Here is a 10581-nt window from a genome sequence, read left to right on the forward strand (position 1 = left end):
GGTCTTAATAAGAATGTAAAATAGCTGTTTTAACTGGTCTTAATAAGAATGTAAAATAGCTGTTTTAACTGGTCTTAATAAGAATGTAAAATAGCTGTTTTAACTGGTCTTAATAAGAATGTAAAATAACTGTTTTAACTCGTCTTAATAAGAATGTAAAATAGCTGTTTTAACTGGTCTTAATAAGAATGTAAAATAGCTATTTTAACTGGTCTCAATAAGAATGTAAAACTGCCATTTTAAATTATTATAATAAGAATTGTTGTTTTAATTAGCCACAATAACAGTGTAAAACAGTCGCTTCAACTAATCGTTATAAGAACATAAATTATTTTTGTCCTTTTATAATTAAAATATAAACAATAGTTTTTATTTGACTGTTTATTGAACATAAAATAACATTTGATTTTTACCAAGCCAGAATTAAAATATTTCCGTAATATTTTGCCTACGGTAAAAACTTCGGTATAGCTTATTCCCGTGTAAACTTTAGAACGAAGTAGGGCATCTAGTGAGTAAAATCGATATTAACCATTAATTATCCTCTGTAATTTTTTATTCTTCCATCAACAACAGTAAAACATGTTTATCTACACCTGGGGAACTGAAAACAGTCATTACAAGTTAATCTGTCGTAAGTATTATCTCCATTCTGTTATGAAGGATAGACATCGGTTGTCGTAAGTTAGGTTTGTGGTATTTAGCTACACTTTCTAATAGCGGAATTTCCGAATAAGAAACAAAGAAATTCACATAAATATTGCTGTTTATACCGAAGTGTAATTCTCATGCATTAGGATATTGTGCCGCTTCCCGAAAAATGAAAAGTTAATAAAACAAATGGATCTCTTCTTTAAAAATTGAAAAGTGCGTTTCCAAAAATTAGATAACATTTTCCAGGTAAGAGTAACTTTAGTATTAGTACAGAAAATAATGCATATGTTAATCCAGTTTTCATTTATGTAACTTACATTTAGTCTTAACAATTAGTAATACCAGTAGCAACTTACTATATTTAATTTATACAAATTTTTATCTCTAAAACAAAGACATTTCTTCCTCAACACTGCATCTCTTCCGTCTGCAGATTCATTCAGAGACTTGATATATACATGTCTAGTTCTGCCTACATGTTGAATATGCTGTACGTTTACTAGACGTTCTTCTTCTGTGTGATTATTTGAATGTAAATTGTGCTTACAATTTACTAAACACGTAACACGTGCCTATCCATACCTTTCATTAATTAATATCAATAACTGATGTTTTGTGTCTCACCACTTCAAACTCAAAAACAAAACCATGCTATTGACAGTGAGTATTAGATAATGATTTCTTGTTCTCTCTGTATCCGCCATGTTGTGAGTGCTGATAGTGACATTTATATTTGATTTCAATTGTGAGTATGCGACTAGTGTAACGGCCTGAAGCGATAAACTCCTGAACATAGAAGAATAAGAATATACAGTACAGAGCAGTTTCCATGACAAATCTTGTACATATAATATCTGCATAGAATTCTAGAGGCGTGTACTGATTGTGTGTTCTGCTAAGTTTGTGTGCTGGTTATCTGTGAATATATATATATATGCATAGTGACAATAATAGAAACACCAGGTAATTACAGGGTGACGATCATTTCATTACACGATACACACGTAGTTCTGCAAAACGTAGATTGATGGTCAGGTATAATTTAACAGCTTGATGATTAAGCATTAAGTGCTGAAAAAACAAATAATTTAATATTTTAAAAAAGTTTAGTAAAAAACTACCTTTATACTCCAGATATATATATATAAAAGAACTTTTTAATGAATATTCTCAAACTATCTTATCAGAAGTATTACCTTCCGTAAACCAGGCCTAGTATGGTCAGGTGGTTAAGGTAATCTGTGGATCGCGGGTTCGAATCCCCCGTCCCAACAAACATACTCGCCCTTTCAGCCGTGGGGCCGTTATAATGGACGGTCAATCCCACTATTCGTTGGTAAAAGAGTTGGCGGTGGGTGGTAATGACTAGCTGCCTTCTCTCTAGTCTTTCATTGCTAAATTAGGGAAGACTAGTGCAGATAGCTCTCATGTAGCTTTGCGTGAAATTCAAAAAACAGACAAACAAATAAAACCATAAAACAGATGAACGTATTAATGCACCTCTTTAACTAAAGTTGATCCAGTCTTACTGGATTCTTCATAATTCTCATATTTTAATAAAATAGTTTGGAATGTATGCATATTATTTAACGTTTTTTGTTTTGTTTTCTCAAATTCTATGTGCCGTAGCTCTCTGGTTATAATTTTTAGGCAAACTATGCAAAATTATTTGTTTGTTTTAGAGTAAAGTCACATTGAGCTACCTGAAATGTACACCGTGGAGAATGGAACCCGGATTTTAGCGTTGCGAGTCCATAGACTTCCCGCTTTCTCGTCTCAAGTGAATAAATGAAAATAGCGAACGTAGTTAAAAATCATTTTTGTTTTTTCCTTAATTTTCCGTTTTCCTGCCAAATCACATTAACGAATATCGGGTTTGCTGGACGTTATTAAACTATGTCTTACTAGAAACTAACTAAATAAATAACATTGGTTTTTCACGATTATTTACAGTTATAACGCTAACCCTGAAACTGAAAGGCACAAAACATAGAATACGTTTGAACAATGCTCAGGTACTAATCACAATATTGTTATGTATCTGCTTGTTTGCTAATTTCCGGTATAAATTCTTCCCGAGGAACTTCAGCGATACAAGCCCCTTTCTGATTAAACCAGTTTATTCTTTCTCGATACAAACTTTTAGTACACAGTAATTTTACAGTCAGTACGTTTCTCATCAGTTTAAACTTAACTACTTTTATAATACACGTTATAAATCACAGCTATTCACAATCTCGATAACAAAACACACACACTAGCTCGAAACAGAATCCTAGATTACCCGGAACTCTCTTCATTCAATCCCGCAGGCTTTCACTGTCAGGCTTATATATACTAAAAAAAGAGGGTGTCTCGAAAAAACTCGGTCACACTCGAGCTTCCTTAAAAATTCGAGAAACTCAGTCACGCATGCGCTGTGACAATGTAAATTAAATACAGTAATTTAAGTAAACTACAATTTCCAATTTAAATAGTGTTATTAGATTAACATATTTTAATTTATCAGTGACAAGAAACTCAAAAATAAAAAAACTTGTATAATAAGAGGGAATCCTCAATAGCCGCGGCACTTGAAATTCTTTTAGGCAGGATTAGAGTAAATTAATCTATGATACCTTTTTTTTCCTTTTTATTAGCTGTGCGCCAGCAATACCAAGCGTGTGGCTCGCGTATACCAGATTTGATTTTATTACTCATCAGTTTCTCTACCAGCCTACCCTCAAACTAAAATTCTTTTAGGCAGGATTAGAATACATTAATCTAGGAGACTTTGGGCGTGGTCAAAATAGTTTGACCTCCTAAGTCCAAGACTGTAATTATATCTCAAATCGGTCAAGAGCTGACGATGCTATAAGCTAAAAGTTTGTACTTGAAAAACCAACAAACTCAGAACCGTTCTATAAGTCGCTATGCCGCGGCTAAAATCTTTCTTTCATTCACCAACATGCACATTAAAACAAGCATGCTTCATTCAAATATTTAAAGTTAATTTTCTTGGAAATCTATAGCTACTTTTACCTTTAGAAATATGAACTATCATGTCGTTCTATTGTATTTTTAAGTTTAAAAAACTGTCTTGTTTTCTCGTCACCTACGCTCGCTTTTTAACGCTAAATGGAACTGTAACTTTGGTTTCGTGTCCTTTATAGAGATAAATTGTCTTTCATTTTTAAAAACAATCTCTACCAGGTCTCACTGTAATGCATGCAAAAAATATTTTATAATTTTCTTTATATAAACCAGCCTTAAGTCGATGGCTGAATGGCGTGCACATTTTACAAGAAAAATAAGAAAGACAAGACACAAATGTTGGTATTCCGAAGTTGTTCCGAAAGTATAGTTGACGAACTTTTTACGAACTATTAACTCACTTTTCTTTCTCTGTCGTGGTCTACATTACCTACCTTGTATAATAAAGTAAAAGCTACCTACTACAGGAAACTGTCACGAAGTTAATACACGTGAGCTTACCAATCTATGGATGTTGATGGTCGATGCAGCTGATTCAAAAAAAAAAAAATCTCTGTTGAACCGGGAAAAACTAAAGTTCCATTTTTCTCTCACGAGTTGTCCTTGCGTGTTTGATACTTACAGTACGTGGTTCTGCATTACGTTAAGTGCTAGATTTACACGTAGCATGCTGTTTTGTACCAGACATATTGTAATAAAATTTAAATTATAAAATACAAGATGAAATATAAGCCAGAATTCTTATCAAAAAGTAGTAAATATCATGGTATTTTAATGAGCCACACAGATCTTGAGGCGGGACCAGTGGCTCAAAGGCAAAAAAAAAACCTGTAAAGCACAAGTTGCTATAAAAAAGTATGACAAATTCTTAATAAGTTCATTGAATTATTATTCAGACTATAAAATATATTTCATAGCTTAAATTTCAAGGTATTGGAGAAGTGTTCTTAACATTACTCTGTAACATTTTTCAATAAAACTAAACGAGGACACAACCTGGTGGTTAGGGAGCTCGACTCGCAAACTACGAGTCGCCGAACATGCTCGCCCTTTTCCTGCTGCGGAGGCGTTATAACGTGACGTTCAATCCCACTATTAATTAGTAAAAGAGTTTGCGGTGGGTGATGTTTACTAGTTGATTTCCCTCTAGTCTATCACTGGTAAATTAAGGACGGCTAGCGCAGATAGCACTCGTATAGCTTTGCCCAAAATCCAAAATAAACCAACCTAAACACATCTATTTATACGCCTTATAATGATAAGACCGTAAAGCAGGAAGACTTTTGAAATGGGTGTAATTTTTGCTTTACACTAAAACTTCTAACTCATAGCACCACCAGCGGAACTTTTAAGGTTTGTTTGTTTTTTGAAGCTACTCGAGGGCTATCTGTGCTAGCCGTCCCTAATTTAGCAGTGTAAGACTGGAGGGAAGGCAGCTAGTCATCACCACTCACCGCCAGCTTTCGGACTACTCTTTTACCAACGAATAGTGGGTTTGACCGTCACATTATAACGCACCCACAGCTGAAAGGGCGAGCATGTTTGGTGTGACAGGGATTCGAACCCGCGACCCTCAGATCATGAGTCGAGCGCCCTAACCACCTTCCATGCTGAGCCGACTTTTAAGGAAATACGTGCAAAAAAGAACAACAATGCATTAAAATAAGTTAGTTTGTTAAAATAAGGAAAACAAAGACGAAGATGGTTAAACCTAGAATTGTCGATAGATTCCAATCTCATCGGCTTTTAAAAAGATTTTCCTAAACTATTTATGTAGCAAAATGATTTTCGGCCCATTGCTTTTTTGGTTACAAAGTATGTAATAATACATTAGTTATATTAACGCAGTTTAAAGAAAAATGCCATTAATCCCATTCATTATTGTTGAGGTTTCCTGTGCATTTAACATAAAAATGGGTAATTTCGCATAACGCTTTGTCATTTCTTTACACCGAGTGGTTTTCACATGGAAAAACATAAAACTGCTCAACATAATGCAATATATGCACCACAATGGTAGCGAACGGCATACAAAAAACAAGTACTTTTAGGGTTAAGTTTAGAAAAGAATGTTAGTTTGAATTTTACGTGATAGAGTAGAATATAATCCACGTCATTTTCATAGCGCAAATTGTTTTATTACATTCTCTGAAAAGAGGGACAAAAACCATGAAAAATCCTCCTTGTGATTTTTCCAGCCTCTGCCGAGTTTTTTTTACTTAAAAATAATTCGAATCGAAACATATGTATTCTTACAAAATCCATTAGTCTTCGTATCTCCTGAACGGCCAATCTGATTATTAAGCACAAAAATTTTTCTTTTTGTTTGTTTGTAATTAAGCACAAAGCTACACAATGGGCTATCTGTGCTCTGCCCACCACGGGTATCGAAACCCGGATTCTGACGTTGTAAGTCCGCCGACATACCACTGCACCACTGGGGGCTTTTGTAAGGGAATTTCACGAATAAAATGAGACTTCCTCCTTCGACTGATTGAAAGAAATATTTCGAAGATAAAAGTATAAACGAGAAAAACACTTAAAGAGAGAAACGTGTTTTGAGTATATATATTTGTTGTTGTTTGGTTTATATATATATATATATTTCATGTCAGTATTATATACATACATAATTTTATTGTATCATGTCGAATAAATTTATTCCAATTGAATTCAATATCTTCCCTTTGACAGTTCTGATAAAAATGACAACTGTCAAAAACAATTCCCTTTGATAGCGGTTTTTTCTGGCACTCAGTAAAATTAGAGTGCATCCAGCAGAAAAAAAGAATCCGCGGCTACTTAGCGAACCTAAGCACTTTACCGTGCTGGATGTACCCATTGTATCAAAACTCAAACATTTTTACCAACAATGTATTGCAATCAGTCTCCTTTGCTTAAAAATAAACGCAAATTTACTTTATGAAATAACACATGGAATGATAAAATACGGTTGTAAACGGCCCACTAGACAATCACATTGCGTATACGCTCTGTTGTTGTTTACAGTTAAGCACAAAGCTACACAATGGGCTATCTGTGCTCTGCCCACCACGGGTATCGAAACTCGGTTTCTAGCAATGTAAGTCCGTAGACGTACCGCTGTGTCACTGGGGGGGGGCGTATACGCTCTGATCTAAGGGATTGAGTTGACTGCACATTTTATATTTATTCATCATTATATTTAGAAAAAGTACAGTTGAATTGCTTCAACTAGCATCTGTTAGCAATCTATATTACCTTATTTTTGTTTGTTTGTAATTAAGCACAAAGCTACACAATGGGCTATCTGTGCTCTGCCCACCACGGGTATCGAAACCCGGTTTCTAGCGTTGTAAGTCCGCAGACATACCACTGTGCCATTGGGGGGCATTACCTTATTCAATAAACGTTCCGCAAAATAAAAATATCATTGCACTGCAATAAAGAAATACATTTTTTTCCGGAATACAAAAATTAATTCAGAGATTGTGAGTTTTAATAGAGAGAAAAAATAAAACCACAGAACCAGGATTTACAGCTTTGGTCTCTCAGCGTCTGTCAACCACTCCCACCTCTGTTACAAGATGCTAAAGAAGGTTACAAAGAAATCACGCATCTGTCTTACGGTTTTTTTCTTTTCATTTTTATGAATAGTTTTCAACTAATCTTGTAGCTAAAGTGTTGCTGACCTTAAGAAATCATAAAGCTGAAGCTTTTTTCTTTTTTAGATATGTTATCTGAAAAAAAAGTAGATCAGTATAAAACGCTGATTATTTCTTGATTCTCAACCAACCAATGATTACGAAACTTTTTTTGTTCTCTTACTGGAGTAGGAAAGCTAATTTTCGGTATGTCTTCTTTACGACTAGCAACAACATTGCAGCCTGCTGTGAAACAAATTACATGTCAAACCCGAGTGACATGATTTATTTACGTAATTATATAATAAGTTAAAATTCTAACTTCATGGATTATGTTTTATGGATTCAGTGTATTATACGATCTATGTCTATATACTGTTCATCATTAACCTCAAAATTTAAATGAGGGAATTTTTCCAGCAAACTTTAATTTTTTTATTGGTAATTATAAATAATATGACAACGAAAATAATGACTTGAAATATTTATTATATCGTACTTGATTGAATTTACCTCAGAAAGCAGCATTTCCAATCACAGGGTGTTTTTTTAAACGAGCTAGCTGTATTTTATATTCAGAACATCAGTCCTATCAATCCCCATTGTCACACTACTTATGGCTTTACTTTTTTGTTTGTTGTAGGTAAAAACACTAAAAGACATTCTCAGGTTAAGCAGAAATATTGTACGCTTTATCGTGGAAAAAACTTCGAAAACATATTCAGATTTACGTAAGAAGTGTAATTCAAGTTCATAAGCCCACATGGGGTTCTGATGTCTCTGTAACGGGCTCAGCAGATAGCCCATTCTGCAGATTCGCACTGGCGTGGCCTGGTAGTTAGTATGCTTAATTGTGAAATATGAGAGGCCATAGTTCGTGTCCTCTTGTTGTACCCCCTCCCCGGCACTTTGAGGCCATAGGTGTGTTACAGGAATGAAGGACAAATCCTTCTATTCGAACAATGTATGCCAAAGATTTTCTGTGGGTGATGTTGACTAGCTACGTTTTGTCTCATCTATCTGCTAAAACTTAGAGACGTCTGGCGGAAACAATGCAAGAAAACAAGAAGCAAAATCAAACGTTTTGTCTCTACTACTGCCATCTTGTGTACCAGAGAATAATTTTACCTATATGATACAAGAAAAAAAACACAAAACAAGTATGAGAAACGAATAAAGACAAAAAATATAATAGATGTGATAATCATAGTATATAAGAAAATTATTTTTCTTCTTTAGGGGAAAAACAAATTTCCTAGTACATGCTTTGTATCAACTTTTAGGAGTTTAAGTTAGTTGTTTTTGTTAAACATTCAATCACTAAGTTTTCACCTGTATGGTTTATTTGTTTGTTTTAGAGCAGAGCCACATTGAGATACCTGCTGTATTCACAGCAGGAATCGAACTTCGAATTTAAGCTTTGTAAGTCCGTAACTTACCGCTATACTACAGGGGGGTACCTTTTATGGAAACATTTGTTTGTTTATTTAATATGCCAACCGTCGGTGAGCTATATGAAGAGAACGCTGGGAAACATTCCAGCACAGTGCCTCGTCCTTTATCCACAACATCAACTGACCGTGCAAGAAAGTTAAAAATAATTGTTTGCGCGTTTTTGTCTATTGCTGTAATTTTATAAAGAAAAAATAAAACTGTTTAGTTTCTGCATAGCTTACTTCGACTAACGATCTGGAAAGTATATTAAAGCTTAATTAATGTTTCTACGCTTTTTAGATAAGCGCAACAGATAAGAAAAACGTTAATCAACAAGCAGAACAGCTGTTGTTTCAATAAACATGCTTTCATTCAAAGGTAGTTTAATATTTTAGCATTTAGTATCTTCAACTTGAATGGCACCTTTTGCAACACACAATGAAATGACCACTTTAGTGACCTCAGATTCAGATATAGCCCCCCTAATTTAGAGCTACTGACCAGGTAGAGGTCAATCAATCAGCAGCACTCTTAATCGAAATAGGATAATTGACTCTCACTGTGCACATAGTGCACCTACATCTGAAATTTCTGTAGCTCGAACCTGGGACCTTCTGATCCATAGACTGGAACGCTAACTATTAGCCCACACGAAATTTAGAAAGGAATGTATGATCAATAATTATATCTATACATTGATTTGTATAAATGAGGATAAATTTATAAATACGTATATATATATATAATAATAATAATAATAAAAGGGTGTGTCTGTGGGTCTGTGTGTGACCGCCATAACTCCAAGAGGAAAGAACCTAGAATCCTGAAATTTTGGACCCATACTAAGTGGACTCTGAAGGTGTGCACCTGGTTATTATTACTTATGTTATCCATGTTCGCGTGCGTATGTATTTAATGAGACAAGCTAACGAAAAAAAAAACAAAGAAAAGAAGTGCACGTGCATGCGCGCAACCACATGGATAAGATAAGTAATATCAGAACTTCTAATATATAGAAAAGCCAGTTCGTTTTGGTAACAATGCGTTCTATCAAAAGTATATAGATTATTCTTTTATGCTAAAATGAGTTCAGAATACACACACACTATCAACATAATAACCCAAGTGAAGCCGGATACTTTGCGCATCTTTTTATGCGAAAAAACCCTATAGAAAAGAAATGTGACCGCCATAGCTCCAAAAGGAAAAACCTAGAAACCTGAAATTTTGTACTATACTAAGTGGACCCTGAGGGTGTGTCCGTGGGTATTTTTACTTATCCTATTCACGTGCGTGCGTGCGTATCTTTTTAATGAGGCAAGTTAGCGAAAACCAACATAGAAAAGTAGTGGTTACTCATATTACAAATTATAGTTATAAACCACAGACAGACACGAACATGCGTACGCATCTTTGAAATGAGACAATCTAGCCAAAAAACTACATAGAAGAGATGTGGTTCCTTATATAACAACTTCTAATATATAGAGAAGCCAGTGCGTTTTGGTAACAATGCGTTCCAATAATGGCTTTTATGTCATGTTGCTTAGCAATTAAAGTATAATTTAATATTATTGTCAAGATGCTATGGGCCGAAAGTATAAAATGATATGTATAAACTACAGAATTGAATAATATATATATATTTGTTGTTCATAATAAAAGTATAACCTAATATTGTTGTCAAGATGCTATGTGCTGAAAGTATAAAATGATATGTATAAACTACAGAATGGAATAATATATATTTGTTATTCATAATAAAAGTATAACCTAATATTGTTGTCAAGATGCTATGTGCTGAAAGTATAAAATGATATGTATAAACTACAGAATTGAATAATATATATTTGTTATTCATAATAAAAGTATAACCTAATATTGTTGTCAAGATGCT

Source organism: Limulus polyphemus, unplaced genomic scaffold, assembly GCF_000517525.1.
Source record: "Limulus polyphemus unplaced genomic scaffold, Limulus_polyphemus-2.1.2 Scaffold756, whole genome shotgun sequence".
Classification (NCBI taxonomy): Eukaryota; Metazoa; Arthropoda; class Merostomata; order Xiphosura; family Limulidae; genus Limulus; species Limulus polyphemus.